This window comes from Pleurodeles waltl, chromosome 5, assembly GCF_031143425.1.
Source record: "Pleurodeles waltl isolate 20211129_DDA chromosome 5, aPleWal1.hap1.20221129, whole genome shotgun sequence".
Classification (NCBI taxonomy): domain Eukaryota; kingdom Metazoa; phylum Chordata; class Amphibia; order Caudata; family Salamandridae; genus Pleurodeles; species Pleurodeles waltl.
In genome coordinates this window covers 140,181,834-140,195,345 of record NC_090444.1, presented here as the reverse complement: position 1 = coordinate 140,195,345, position 13,512 = coordinate 140,181,834, and the positions used below count along the sequence as shown (strand labels likewise).

The 13,512-nt window shown below is 49.0% G+C and overlaps 1 protein-coding gene across 1 annotated transcript in view; it reads right to left on the bottom strand.

Moving 5' to 3' along the window:
• LOC138297008 (calpain-13-like) overlaps positions 1-13,246 on the bottom strand; it is a 511,734-nt gene extending 498,488 nt beyond the window's left edge. The window contains exon 1 of the mRNA XM_069236526.1: positions 13,123-13,246. The gene's annotated coding sequence lies outside the window, so the exon portion shown is untranslated. The remainder of the gene's footprint in view (positions 1-13,122) is intronic.
• Between the last annotated feature and the right edge of the window lie 266 nt (positions 13,247-13,512).

Here is a 13,512-nt window from a genome sequence, read left to right as displayed (position 1 = left end):
ACACTAATACTAATACAATAACACTCAATGTCCAGCAGCCAGCTCTAATTTACACCCCTTACTCTCGAATATATGATGGAACAACGCATGTGCAAAGCGGCCAGAACAAGGACCACGTTGTTTCTATGAGTGCCTTAACCATGCATGCCTTTACAAAGATTTTACGTTGTAAAGGCATGCCTAGTAAACGCATGTGTGGAACGGTAAGCATGGTTTTCGCATGCGATCGCCCCACCCGCCCTAAAAATACAACTATCCCAATTCCCCCCACCCACCCTGAACCCTAAAACATACCCCAACCACCCACCCGCCCTAAAAACAACCAACCCCACCGCCAAAAATAAACTACTCTGCTCCTAAAAACAAAATTACTCCGACCCCCCACCCCCAAAAACCAACAACCCCCACTCCCAAAAACCTAACTACCCCAACCCCCACCCCCAAAAAACAAACTACCCAGATCCCCCAATTCCAAAAACCAAGCTACCCCAACTCCCCTAAAAAAACACTAACAACCCTGATCCCCCACCCCCAAAAACAAAACTACCCCGATTACCCCACCCCCAAAAACCTAACTACCTTAATCCCACCACTCCCACCCCCAAAAAGCACACTACCCTGACCTCCTACCCCCCCCAAAAAAACTACCTTGATCTCCCCACCCCCAAAAACCAAACTGCCCTGACCCCCACCCCCAAAAACACTAACTACCCCAACCTCCAAAAATAAAACTATTCTGATCTCCCACACCCAAAAACCTAACTACCCCAACCCCCACCCCAACCCCAAAAACACTAATTACCCTGATCCCCCACCCCAAAAACCTAACTACCCTGATACCCCTACCCCCAACCCATCCCCAAAAAGCAAACATCCCTGACCCCCCACCCCCACAACACAAACTACCCTGATCCCCCACCCCCCAAAACCAAACTGCCCAACCCCCAACCCCCAAAAACCAAACTACCCCAACCCCCACCCCATCCCAAAAACACTAATTACCCTGATCCCCCACCCCCAAAAAGCAAACTTCCCTGACCCCTACCCCCAAAAACACTAACTACCCCAACCCCCTCCTGCAAAAATGAAATTATCCCGATTCCCCCACCCCCAAAAAACAAACTACCCCAATCCCCCACCTCCAAAAACCAAGCTACCCCAACTCCCCCCAAAAAACACTAACTACCCCGATCCCCCACCCCCAAAAACAAAACTACCCCGATTCCCCCACCCCCAAAAACCTAACTACCCTAATCCCACCACCCCACCCCCAAAAAGCAGACTACATTGATCCCCACCCCCAAAAAACAAACTACCCTGATCTCCCCACCCCCAAAAACCAAACTGCCCTGACCCCTACCCGCAAAAACACAAACTACCCCAACCTCCAAAAATTAAACTATTCTGATCCCCCACACCCAAAAACCTAACTACCCCAACCCCCCACCCCAACCCCAAAAACACTAATTACCCCGATCCCCCACCCCCAAAAACCTAACTACCCTGATACCCCCACCCCCAAAAAGCAAACTTCCCTGATCCCCCACCCCTAAAAACCAAACAGCCCAACCCCCACCTCCAAAAACCAAACTACCCCAACCACCCACACCAACCCCCAAAACACTAATTACCCTGATCCCCCACCCCCAAAAACCTAACTACCCTGATACCTCCACCCCCACCCCCAAAAAGCAAACTTCCCTAACCCTCCACCCCCAAAAAACAAACCCTGATCCCCCACCCCAAAAACCAAAATGCCCAACCCCCACCCCAAAAAACAAAACTGCCCTGACCCCCAACCCCAAAAACACTAACTACCCCAACCCCGCCTCCAAAAATGAAACTATCCCGATCCCCCCACACCCGAAAACCTAACTACCCTGATCGCCCCACTCCAAAACCCAAACTACCCCAATCCCTCCAACCCAAATAACCAAACTACCCTGACCTCCCCACTCCCCACCACCAAAAACCAAACTACCCTGACCTCATCCCACCCCAAAAACAAACAACCCTGGTCCCCAACCCCCAAAAACCAAACTACCCCGACCCCCAAACCTCAACCTCAAAAACACTAACTATCCCAATCCCCCACCCCCAAAAACCTGAATACCCTGATCCCCCACACCTCCACCCCCAAAAAGCAAACTACCCTGATCTCCAGCCCCCAAAAACCAAACTGCCCTGACCCCATACCCCCAAAAACATTAACTACCCCAACCTCCTTGCAAAAATGAAACTATCCAGATCCCCCACACCCAAAAACCTAACTACCCTGATCACCCCACCCCCAAAACCCAAACTACCCCGATCCCTCCAGCTCCAGCCCCAAAAAAACTAATTATTCCAATCCCCCACCCTCAAAAACCTAACTACCCTGATCCCCCCCACCACCACCCCCAAAAAGCAAACTACCCTGACCTCCCACCCCCAAAAAACACAAACTATCCCGATCCCCAACCCTCAAAAACCAAACTGCCCTGACCCCATACCCCCAAAAACACTAACTACCCCAACCCCGCCTGCAAAAATGAAACTATCCTGATCACCCCACCCCCAAAGCCCAAACTACCCCGGTCCCTCCAGCCCAAAAAAACAAACTACCCTGACCTCCCCACCCCCAAAAACCAAACTATCCCGACCCATCCCACCCCAAAAAACAAACAACCCTGTCCCCTACCCCCAAAAACCAAACTACCCCACTCCCAAAAACCAAACTACCCCAACTCCCAACCCCAACCCCAAAAACACTAATTATCCCAATCCCCTATCCCCAAAAACCTAACTAAACCGATCCCCCCACCCCACCCCCAAAAACCTAACTACCCTGAGCCCCCACCCCCAAAAAGCAAACTACCCTGACCCTCCCACCCCAAAAAACAAACTATCCCGATCCCAACCCCCAAAAACCAAACTGCACTGACCCCCACCCCCAAAAACACTAACTACCCCAACCCCGCCTCCAAAAATGAAACTATCCTGATCCCCCCGCACCCAAATACCTAACTACCCTGATTGTGCCACCCCCAAAAACAAACTACCCCAATCCCCAGCCCCAAAAACCAAACTACCCCAACCCCCACCCCCAACAAACCAAACTACCCTGACCTCCCCAGCCCACCCCCAAAAACCAAACTACCCCAAACCCATCCCACCCCATAAAACAAACCCCGATCCCCCACCCCCAAAAAACAAACTTCCCCACCCCCAAAAAACAAACTACCCCGACCCCCCACCCCAACCCCAAAAATACTAATTACCCCAATCCCCAAAAACCTAACTACCCTGATCCCCCCACCCCACCCCTAAAACGCAAACTTTCCTGACCCCCACACCCCGAAAAAACAAAATACCCTGAGCCCCCACCCCCAAAAACCAAACTGCCTGACCCCCAACCCCAAAAACACTAACTACCCCCAACACCCCGCCCCCACAAATGAAACTACCCCGATCCCCCACACCCAAAAACCAAACGACACCGATTGCCCCAACCCAAAAACCAAACTGCCCTGATCCCCATCCCCCAAAAACAAAACTACCCCCATCCCCACCCCAAAAACCAAACCATCCAACTCCAAAAACACAAAATACCCCGACCTCCCAACCCCAAAAACGAAACTACCTCAATCCCCCACCCCCAAAAACCTAACTACCCTAATCCCTCCAACCCCCACCCCCAAAAACCAAACTACCCTGACCCTCCCACCCCCAGAAAACCAAACTAACCTGACCCCCCCAAAACCAATGACCCCCACCCCCAAAAACCAAATGACCCCTATCCCCCACCCCCAAAAATCAAACTACCTTGACCACCCTCCCCAAAGACAAAAGCACCCCCACCCCCACCTCCCAAAACAAAACTACCTCCACCCCCACCCCTGAAAACAGGAATGCCCTGATCCCCCATCCCTAAAAATCAGAACTACCCCAATCCCCCACCCTGCCCCTAAAAAGGAAACTACCCCGACCTCCCCCAACCCAAGCCCTTAGTCCACCTACACCCCTAAAAACTACCCCCAACCCTGCTCCAGCCCCACTTACGTGACCGTATCCTCTTCCAATGCTGACTCCCTTTTGCTCTGCCTTAACCACGTATGTGCATTGTTCAGCACATGCGTGGTTAAGGCAGAGAAAAAGACAGTCGTTGTTAACGCAAACGTGATTTCGATTGCATTAAAGATGACATTCTGGAGTCGTTGTTCCGGATGTTCCCCCTTATTCTCACATAAGAGGTATCTATTACGAGAGCTGTCCATCCATTAAACCAGCTACCACCTAATGTACTGGCATGGAATAACTGAATAGACATTTATGGTCAATCCGAGGACTTTAACACCGTTCCCCACTGAAGGTCCTAAATGTCTATGCTGTATGGTTGCTTCTTTGCATTTCACAATGACAATCAGATATGGGGTGATAGTAATAATCCCTATCCCAGCAAATCTCTCAACTTCTCTTTGCTTCCAACCATGCCTTATCAAGCCCACAACTAAATGCAAAATTTCGGAAGGACAACTCAGTGCAGTACAGAGTTAAGTAGGCTATAATTAGTGGTGGGCATAACCCGCGTAATTAGCTAAAAATTCTAAGAGGTTACATGGAAGTATGCAAGAAGAGTAATTGTGCAGTAAGCAATATTTTCTTAGCATAAACATGCCCCCTTGCATTCAAAATGAATGCAAGGATGCATTTTGAGCAAAAAAAATTGTGCTAAATTTAACAGAACATTAACAGCAGCTCAAGCAGGACCTCAAACTCCTCACATGTGCTCTTGCAGTAGAATGTTTTCTCTGAAATTAATTTGAGTTTCACGACTGGGAATAATTGTGCTATTATTGGTAACTCCATGTAAACGAGTAATGCAGAATTACTGAAATTACTCTGGCATTATTTAAAAATGACTCCCTGGCCTAACTTTAACCATAGAAAAATACAGTAAAGGGACATGCAAAGCTGTTCAAAGTTGCAAGTGTACTTGAAAATACATATACTGAGCGTCTGTGTTTCTCACACCTCGCACCCCACCACACTGCTAAGCGTTGCATCCCATTACACGATAACAACACCTTGACGGTCATTACACAAGACAACACTTCCCCAACACAACCCCCTTCCAACTGCACACCTTATTTGGCGTAGCTTGCTGCCATGTGGATAAGCACTTCAAGGTCCTATGTAGGAGTAGTGAGCACTATACAAATACTTTTGTTCAATGCAACACAATATAATAAAATACAATATTTATAACTTGGGCATCACCAAGATGTGCTGCAATCCTATTAATATCTTTGTTTCCACCACAGTTCAGAATTAGAAGATAAAATATGCTTCATTTGTGCTCTAATAACTATTTATATATTTTAAAATATTTGTACAGTTCATTTACAAGCATTTCGATTTTGTTGCCTATTAGAAAAATACTGACATCCTACAGTCTTCTTTTGAACACTCCCTGTACCCTAGAGAGATTGTCATATAGTTCACTTTATAAAATTATGTTACTTTGCGGTCAGAGAAAGAAAAGTAAACAACATCTCTATATTAACCCCTACGGTGCCTGGGACGAGCTGATTTCACCCTCAGCCACGGTTGCTGTGTGCCGAGCACAAGACCAGCTCGACCTCCACTGGACCCACGGGGGAGCGCTAGTGCTCCCCCATGAGCCTCCCCACCCGTCCCCCATGGGAAAAGCATTTCTCTTCCGACTGGGAGGTGGGGAGAAAGAGTCATCAAAGGAAAGCAAAGGCATTTCCTTTCCTTTGTTGTCTCTCTCAGCATTTCTGCTGCCTGATCGCTAGTAGAAATGCCCACTAGACACCAGAGATATTTTTTTTTGTATATATTTCAACAAGGGGAGCAGCTGCCCCTTGGTCAAGGGTCGCTCCATAAGGGGGAGGGGGATACATTTTTTTAAGTCCCTTTCTGCCCCCCCGGGGGCAGATCAGCCGATTGTTATTAGGCCGATCTGCCCCCAGGGAGGGCGGAAGCCCCTTGAAGACAGGGATTGTTTATTTATTTATTTTTTTGCAGGAGGGGAGCGTTCTCTTGGGCAACGGTTGCTCCCCTGGGGGGGGGGAATTATTTTTAGGCCATTTCTACATTCCTTGGGGGCAGATTAGCTAATTTGGATTTGGCCAATCTGCCCCAAAGGAGGGCAGAAACCACTAGACACCAGGGATTTTTTTTTAATATATATATATATATGTATAAGGGGAGCGGCCCCATGGGCAAGGGTTGCTCCCTGGGGGGCATTTTTTTAAGGCCTTTTCTGCCCCCCCGGGGGCAGATCATCCTACTGTAATTAGGTTGATTTACCCCCAGGGGGGCAGAAACCACTAGGCAACAGGGATTTTCTTTTTTTTTTACAGATGGGGTATGACCACTTAGACAAGGGTCGCTCTCCTGTGGGGCACTTTTATTTTAGGACAATTCTGCCCCTCCTTGAGGGCAGATAGGCCTATTTTTCTTAGGCCAATCTGCCCTCAAGGAGGGCAGAAACCACTGGACACCAGGGATTATTTTTGTTGTCAATTCCACGCAAGGGGTGCGACCCCTTAGGCAAGGGTCATTCCTGTGGGGGGGGCAAGTTTGTTTTAGGCCATTTCTAAACCCAGGGGGGGCAGAAACTTCTAGGCACCAGGGATGAAACATTTTTTTTAAACAAATTTGGGGGGCTTTGGTTTTACATTTGGGCCACTTCAAATGGTGAGGGCTACACTTTTTGGACTTTGGGATGCTGCCATGTAGAAAAATCCACAAGACCTAGAAACATCTTAAAACTAAACATCTGGGTGAGTCCAGGGTGTTGTGCTTCACATGCACCCGCACCATTTTCTTACCCAGAATGCCCTGCAGACCTCCTACTTTTCTGGAAATCACATATTCTTCCCGCATTTTGTGATGGAACCTTCCGGAATCTGCAGGAATCCACAAAATTCCTACCACACAGCATTGTCGCATCTATACCGATAAAAATTCTGCCCCACTTCTCAGCCTAAAAATGTTTTTTTTTTCAAACTGCCTTTTTGGACCCACTTTGGTTCCCCCTCAATTTCGACATGTTTTTGGCTCTTCCCTGTCACAGGCACTTGTCCCACCTACAGAAGTGAGGTATCTTTTTTACCCGAAGACTGAGGGGAACATTTGTCCCGGTGCAGTGATTCCACACTGAAATGTGGGAACATTTAAATTTTTAGCTAAATTTGAGGTTTGGTGAGGATTCTGGGTAAGAAAGCACTGGGGGGTCCACACAAGTCACACCTCCCTGGACTCCCTTGGGTGTCTAGTTTTCAGAAATGTTTGGGTTTGGCAGGTTTCCGTATACGGCTGCTGGTGCCCACCCCCCCCAAAAAAAAACAGATAGTTTTGTATTTGATAATTTGATGTGTCCACATAGGTGGTCATTCCAACCCTGGCGGTCCATGACCGCCGGGTTGGAGGACCGCGGGAGCACCGCCGACAGGCCGGCGGTGCTCCAATGGGCATTCCAACCGCGGCGGTAAAGCCGCGGTCGGACCGGCAACACTGGCGGTCTCCCGCCAGTGTACCGCCGCCCATTGGAATTCCGACCCCCCCTACCGCCATCCAGTTCCCGGCGGTCCGCCTGCCGGGAACCGGATGGCGGTAGGGGGGGTCGCGGGGCACCTGGGGGCCCCTGCAGTGCCCATGCCACAGGCATGGGCACTGCAGGGGCCCCCGTAAGAGGGCCCCTAAATGTATTTCACTGTCTGCTGCGCAGACAGTGAAATACGCGACGGGTGCAACTGCACCCGTCGCACAGCTTCCACTCCGCCGGCTCGATTCCGAGCCGGCTTCATCGTGGAAGCCTCTTTCCCGCTGGGCTGGCGGGCGGCCTGAAGGCGGCCGCCCGCCAGCCCAGCGGGAATGTCAGAATTACCGCCGCGGTCTTTCGACCGCGGAACGGTAACCTGACGGCGGGACTTTGGCGGGCGGCCTCCGCCGCCCGCCAAGGTCAGAATGAGGGCCATAGTGTTTTGCGGCATTTCCTTTTGCGTGCACTAGGCCTACCCACAGAAGTGCGGTACTGTTTTTATCAGGAGACTTGGGGGAATGATAGGTGGAAGGAAATTTGTGACTCCTCTCTCATTCCAGAACTTTCTGTCACCGAAATGTGAGGAAAAAGTGTTTTTTGGGCCACATTTTGAGGTTTGCAAAGGATTTTGGGTAACAGAATCTTGTGAGAGCCCATGTCACCCTATCTTGCATTGCCCTAGGTGTCTAGTTTTAAAAAATGCACAGGTTTGGTAGGTTTCTCTAGGTGCAGGCTGAGCTAGAGATCAAAATCCACAGCTAGTTACTTTGCAAAAAACACATCAGTTTTCAATATAAAAATGTGATGTGTACATCTTGCGTTTCCTGTTTGGGTATTAGGCCTACCCACGCAAGTGAGGTACCACTTGTATCGGGAGACTTGGGGGAACACAGAATAGAAGAACAGGTGTTATTGCCCTTTCTCTTTCTCTACATTTTTGCCTTCCAAATGTAAGACAGTGTGTAAAAAAGATGTCTGAGAAATGCTCTGTAATTCACATGCTAGTATGGGGACCACGGAATTCACAGATGTGCAAATAACCACTGCTTCTCAACACCTTATCTTGTGCCCATTTTGGAAATACAAATGGTCAGTGAACTCCTCTACCACCGTATAGTTCCACTGGTAAGTGAAGCCCCTTTATACCTTGAAATCTTACCTCTGTCAGTAGTTCAAGGCCCTCTTCCACCAGCAGGCTTCTGCCTGTGCCTCATCCCTGGTGTCTAGTGGGAGAGCTCTGCTCTTCTGCTGGGCTTCTCTCTGCCTCTTTTTTTGTTTATCCTTTGTGTCCTGCTTTTCTGTTCCTTTCGCTTTCTGCTTTCTTTTATCTTTCCGTCGTTTCTTTTATATCTTGCTTCCCTCTCTCTCTCCCCTCATTCTCTCTCCCCGCCGCTGCTGCCCCCACGGACCCGTCCCCCTTTTCAATGCCATTTCCACCTCCCAGCTGTCCTCTCCTTCCCCACTCCCTACTTAATAGTGGGGGCTGCACAGTAGGAAGAGCAACCTCACTGACCTGGTCAAGTGAAGCCCCTCACTCTGACCTCTGCCTGCGCCTCATCCCTGGTGTCTAGTGAGAGAGCTCTGCTCTTCGGCTGGGCTGCCCTCTGCCTCTTTTTTTGTTTTTCCTTTGTGTCCTGTTTTTCTGTGCCTTTCGCTTTCTGCTTCCTTCTATCTTTTCCTTGTTTCTCTTATATCTCGCTTCCCTCTCTCTTTCCCTGCATTCTCTCTCCCTGCCACTGTTGCCCCACGGCCCTCCCTCCCTTTTCCGTGCCATTCCCGCTCCCGCCTCCCAGCTGTCTCCCTCTCCCCCTTCTTAATAGCGCCGCTGGTGCGCCGAAGGCACGCCTAAGGCAAGCCCGCCTGCGCCCGTCCGCAACCCGACCGCGATACCACCACTACTCAACAGCAACACTCATCGCACTCAACCTAAGACACGACAACAACTGTAAGCAAGCATCACCAGGCAACACCAACTGACCCTTCACCTGTCACCACTGCAAATTCACCAACTTTCAAAGCCATCCACTTTACCTTCAACAAATACCCCGACCGACAACCCTCTTACCTACCACCCCGCAGGAGCTGGAACAAGATTACCCAGAGCCAGCTACTCACCAGCCTCAACAATTCAACCCCCCCAAAACGACCTCGACACCAACACAGCTGCCCAGGACCTCATCAACTGGATCTCATACTGAGCCAACACCTTAGACTCCATCAATAAACCTTCCAACAGACGCTCATCTCGGAAAGCCAACTGGTTCACCCCAGCCCTCAAGGAGTCCAAACAAAACTGCAGACGCCTCAAAAGGAAATGGTGCACCGACAAGACCCCCACCAACCACGAACCCATTCAAAAAATTCTTAAACACACACCACGAACTCATCATGACCACCAAGAGAAATGCCTTCCAGGAACGCATCAACAACTCACACAACAGCAAAGAACTCTTCACGATCATCAGCGAACTGACCAACCCCAGAGCGAACTCCACAGACATCCTCCCACCACAAGAACTCTGCAACAATCTTTCCAACAAACTTCCACCGCAAGATAGCAGACATTTACGACAGTTTTCCGACCCAGAACCATCCCATGCCCAACACCGTCATAGACTCCACTGAAGCTCCACCAAACCCCCACCACCTACTCTGCTGGGCCAACATCTCTGATGAAGAAACCCTCAACATCATGAACTCCATCCACTCCCGCTCTCCCTCCAATCCCTGCCCCCAACACATCTTCAACAAAGCAAGTAGCACCATCGCACCCAAGCTCTGGCACATCATCGGCCACTCCTTTGAAACTGCCACCTTCCCAGAAATCTGGAAACACACCAAAATCAAACCCTGAAGAAACCAACCGCAGATCCAGACGACCTCATGAACTTCCGGCCCATCGCCCTACTCCCCTTCCCAGCCATGGTCATCGAAAAACCTGTCAACAGACAATTCACCAACTACATCGAACTCTACAACATCCTTAACCCCTCTCAGTCAGGCTTCCGGAGCAACGGCAGCACCGAGACCGCCCTCCTCACCCCCACAGACGACATTCGAATCCTCCTAGACAGGGGTGAGACTGCGGCTCTCATCCTCCTCGACCTGTCCGCCGACTTCGACACCATCTCCCACTGCACTCCATGGACTCGTCTCCACGACGCCGGCATCCGAGACAAGGCACTAGAATGGATCACCTCCTTCCTCTCCGACAGAACCCAAAAAGTCTGACTCCCCCCTTCTACTCACAGGCCACCAAGATCATCTGCGGCATCCCGCAGGGCTCCTCTCTGAGTTGCCCTTTCTTCAACCTCTACATGGTCCCCATAGCTACCATCGCCAGACACCATGCACTGAACATCGTCTCATACTCCAACGACACACAGCTAATCATCTCCCTCACCAAAGACCCGCACACAGCCAAAGCCAACTTCCACAACGGAATGAAGGCAGTCCTTGCACGGATGAAGGAGAGATGCCTCAAGCTAAATACCGAAAAAACAGAAGTCCTCGTCATCGGCAACAACCCCTCAGCGTGGGACATCTCCTGGTGACCCACAGCCCTCGGAAACGCTCCGGCCCCCACCGACCACGCCCGCAACCATGGATTCATCCTGGACTCATCACTCTTGATGAACCATCAAGTCAGCACAGTCTCCTCCGCCTGTTTCAACACCATGCACATGCTTCAGAAGAACTTCAAATGGATCCCTACCGAAACCAAAAGAACAGTCACCCAGGCCCTCAGCAGCAGCCGCTTGGACTACGGTAGCGCAATCTAGGCCGGAGCCACCACCAATGTACAAAAAAGAATACAATGCATCCAGAACGCCTCCACCCCTCTCATCAAGAACGCCCCCAAAACGCAGCCACACCTTCACCCTACTGGGAGAACTGCACTGGCTCCCAATAGACAAGAGAATTACATTAAACTTCTCGGCATACATACAAAGCCCTCCACAACGCCGGACCAGAATACCTCAACCAAAGACTCCACTTCTACACGTCCACCAGGCACCTCTGCTCCGCCGACCTCACCCTCGCCGTTGTCCAACGTATCCGGTAGGCCACAGCCGGAGGAAGGTCCTTCTCCCACCACACCGCCAAGACCTGGAACTCTCTCCCGATCCACCTCAGAAGATCTCCCACGCTCTCTCAATTCAGAAAGGACCTTAAAACGTGGCTCTTCACCTGATCCCCTCTGACCTTCACTTACTGCTCCCCCTGCGCCTTGAGACCCTAACGGGTGAATATCCGCACTCTACAAGTACTTGATTGATTGATTGATTGAAAGGTTTCCTTGTTAGTATTTTTCACTCTTTAAATTTCAGCAAATGAATTGCTGTATACCCAGTATAGAATGAAAACCCATTGGAAGGTGCAGCTCATTTATTGGCTCGGGGTACCTAGGGTTCTTGATGAACCCACAAGCCCATATATCACCGCAACCAGAAGAGTCCAGCAGACATAGCGGTATATTACTTTAAAAAATCTGACATTGCAGGAAAAAGTTACAGAGTAAAACTTGGAGAGAAATTGTTGTTTTTTTTAACCTCAATTTCAATATTTTTGCTGTTATTTTCTGTACCCCTTGGTAAATTCAGAATTTTGTCTACTGTTCAGAAATGTTTAGCTTTCCGGGATCCATCATTGGTTTCACACCCATTTCTGTCACTAACTGGAAGGAGGCTAAAAGCAAAAAAAATTTAAAAAAATTTGTATGTCCCAGTAAAATGCCAAAATTGTGTTGAAAAATTTGTTTTTCTGATTCAAGTCGGCCTGTTCCTGAAAGCTGGGAAGATGGTGATTTTAGCACTGCAAATCCTTTGTTGATGCCATTTTCAGGGGGAAAAACACAAGCCTTCTTCTGCAGCCCTTTTTTCCATTTTTTTTTTTAAACAAAATTTTCGCTGTATTTTGGCTCATTTCTTGGTCTCCTCCAGGGGAACCCACAAACTCTGGGCGCCTCTAGAATCCCTATGATGTTGGAGAAAAAAGGACGCACATTTGGCGCGGGTGATTTATCTCTGCGTTTGTGCTAGATTTTCAAACAAGGGATGCGTCTTTCTGTTTCTGAGCTGAGATATCTGATACTCATGAACGATCAGATATCTGTTTCTTTATACCTTAGAAAATATACAAACAGCTGTTTGATAAAGCCCGAATATCGTAATGATCTCTCGAATCCCTTCGCGATCGTATTCGTAGTGTGGTTTCAACCAGACCAGAATCTATTCAGCTCCAATTTCAATATCACGTGAAGCTTCGACTGGAGCACGGAGAGGTTGTCCGCTGCACCTCGGCGTCATTCACAATATATCAAAAACTTCTCTTTAAATAAGAAGAACCTCGAGGTAATACACATATACACACACACACAATTACACAATATCGGACTAAGATACACCTACGGCCGTACAGTAGCGGGGACGTTTTTGACTCCGTTAAATATGCTGACCTGTTCGCGAGGGCATTTTTGGTTCGATAGCATAGCATTTAATCAATATCACTTAAACAGAAAAAAGTATAAATTCAAGCGATAGAGTTTAATACTGTACCTAAATTCATACCTTTTAAGATCGTGGATCAATTCACAAATGGTGTGACTGCTGCAGCTGCCAGAAGGAAAGGTTCATTCATGTGTAGACATTGTGCTGTCTATTTATGGTTATGTGACTTGACTACACAGGACCATCATTGGATGCCTGAGGGAGGCAGGTGCACCTTAAATCACACGTGTTACTTCCTACAACCATGCCTTCCTGACCTTGGGCTAAACCTGTATAAAATGACTTCACACACTTTCGCAAGGTGCACATTATCTGTCATCCAACTTGCTAGACTGGAAACCTCTTCCATTTGTATTTCATGTTTTAAAAAGTAGATTTATTTCCTCTTCTTTCCAGTAGTTGTGAGCCATATTTTTGCCAGGTGGTAATATATAATGGTCCGATTTACGG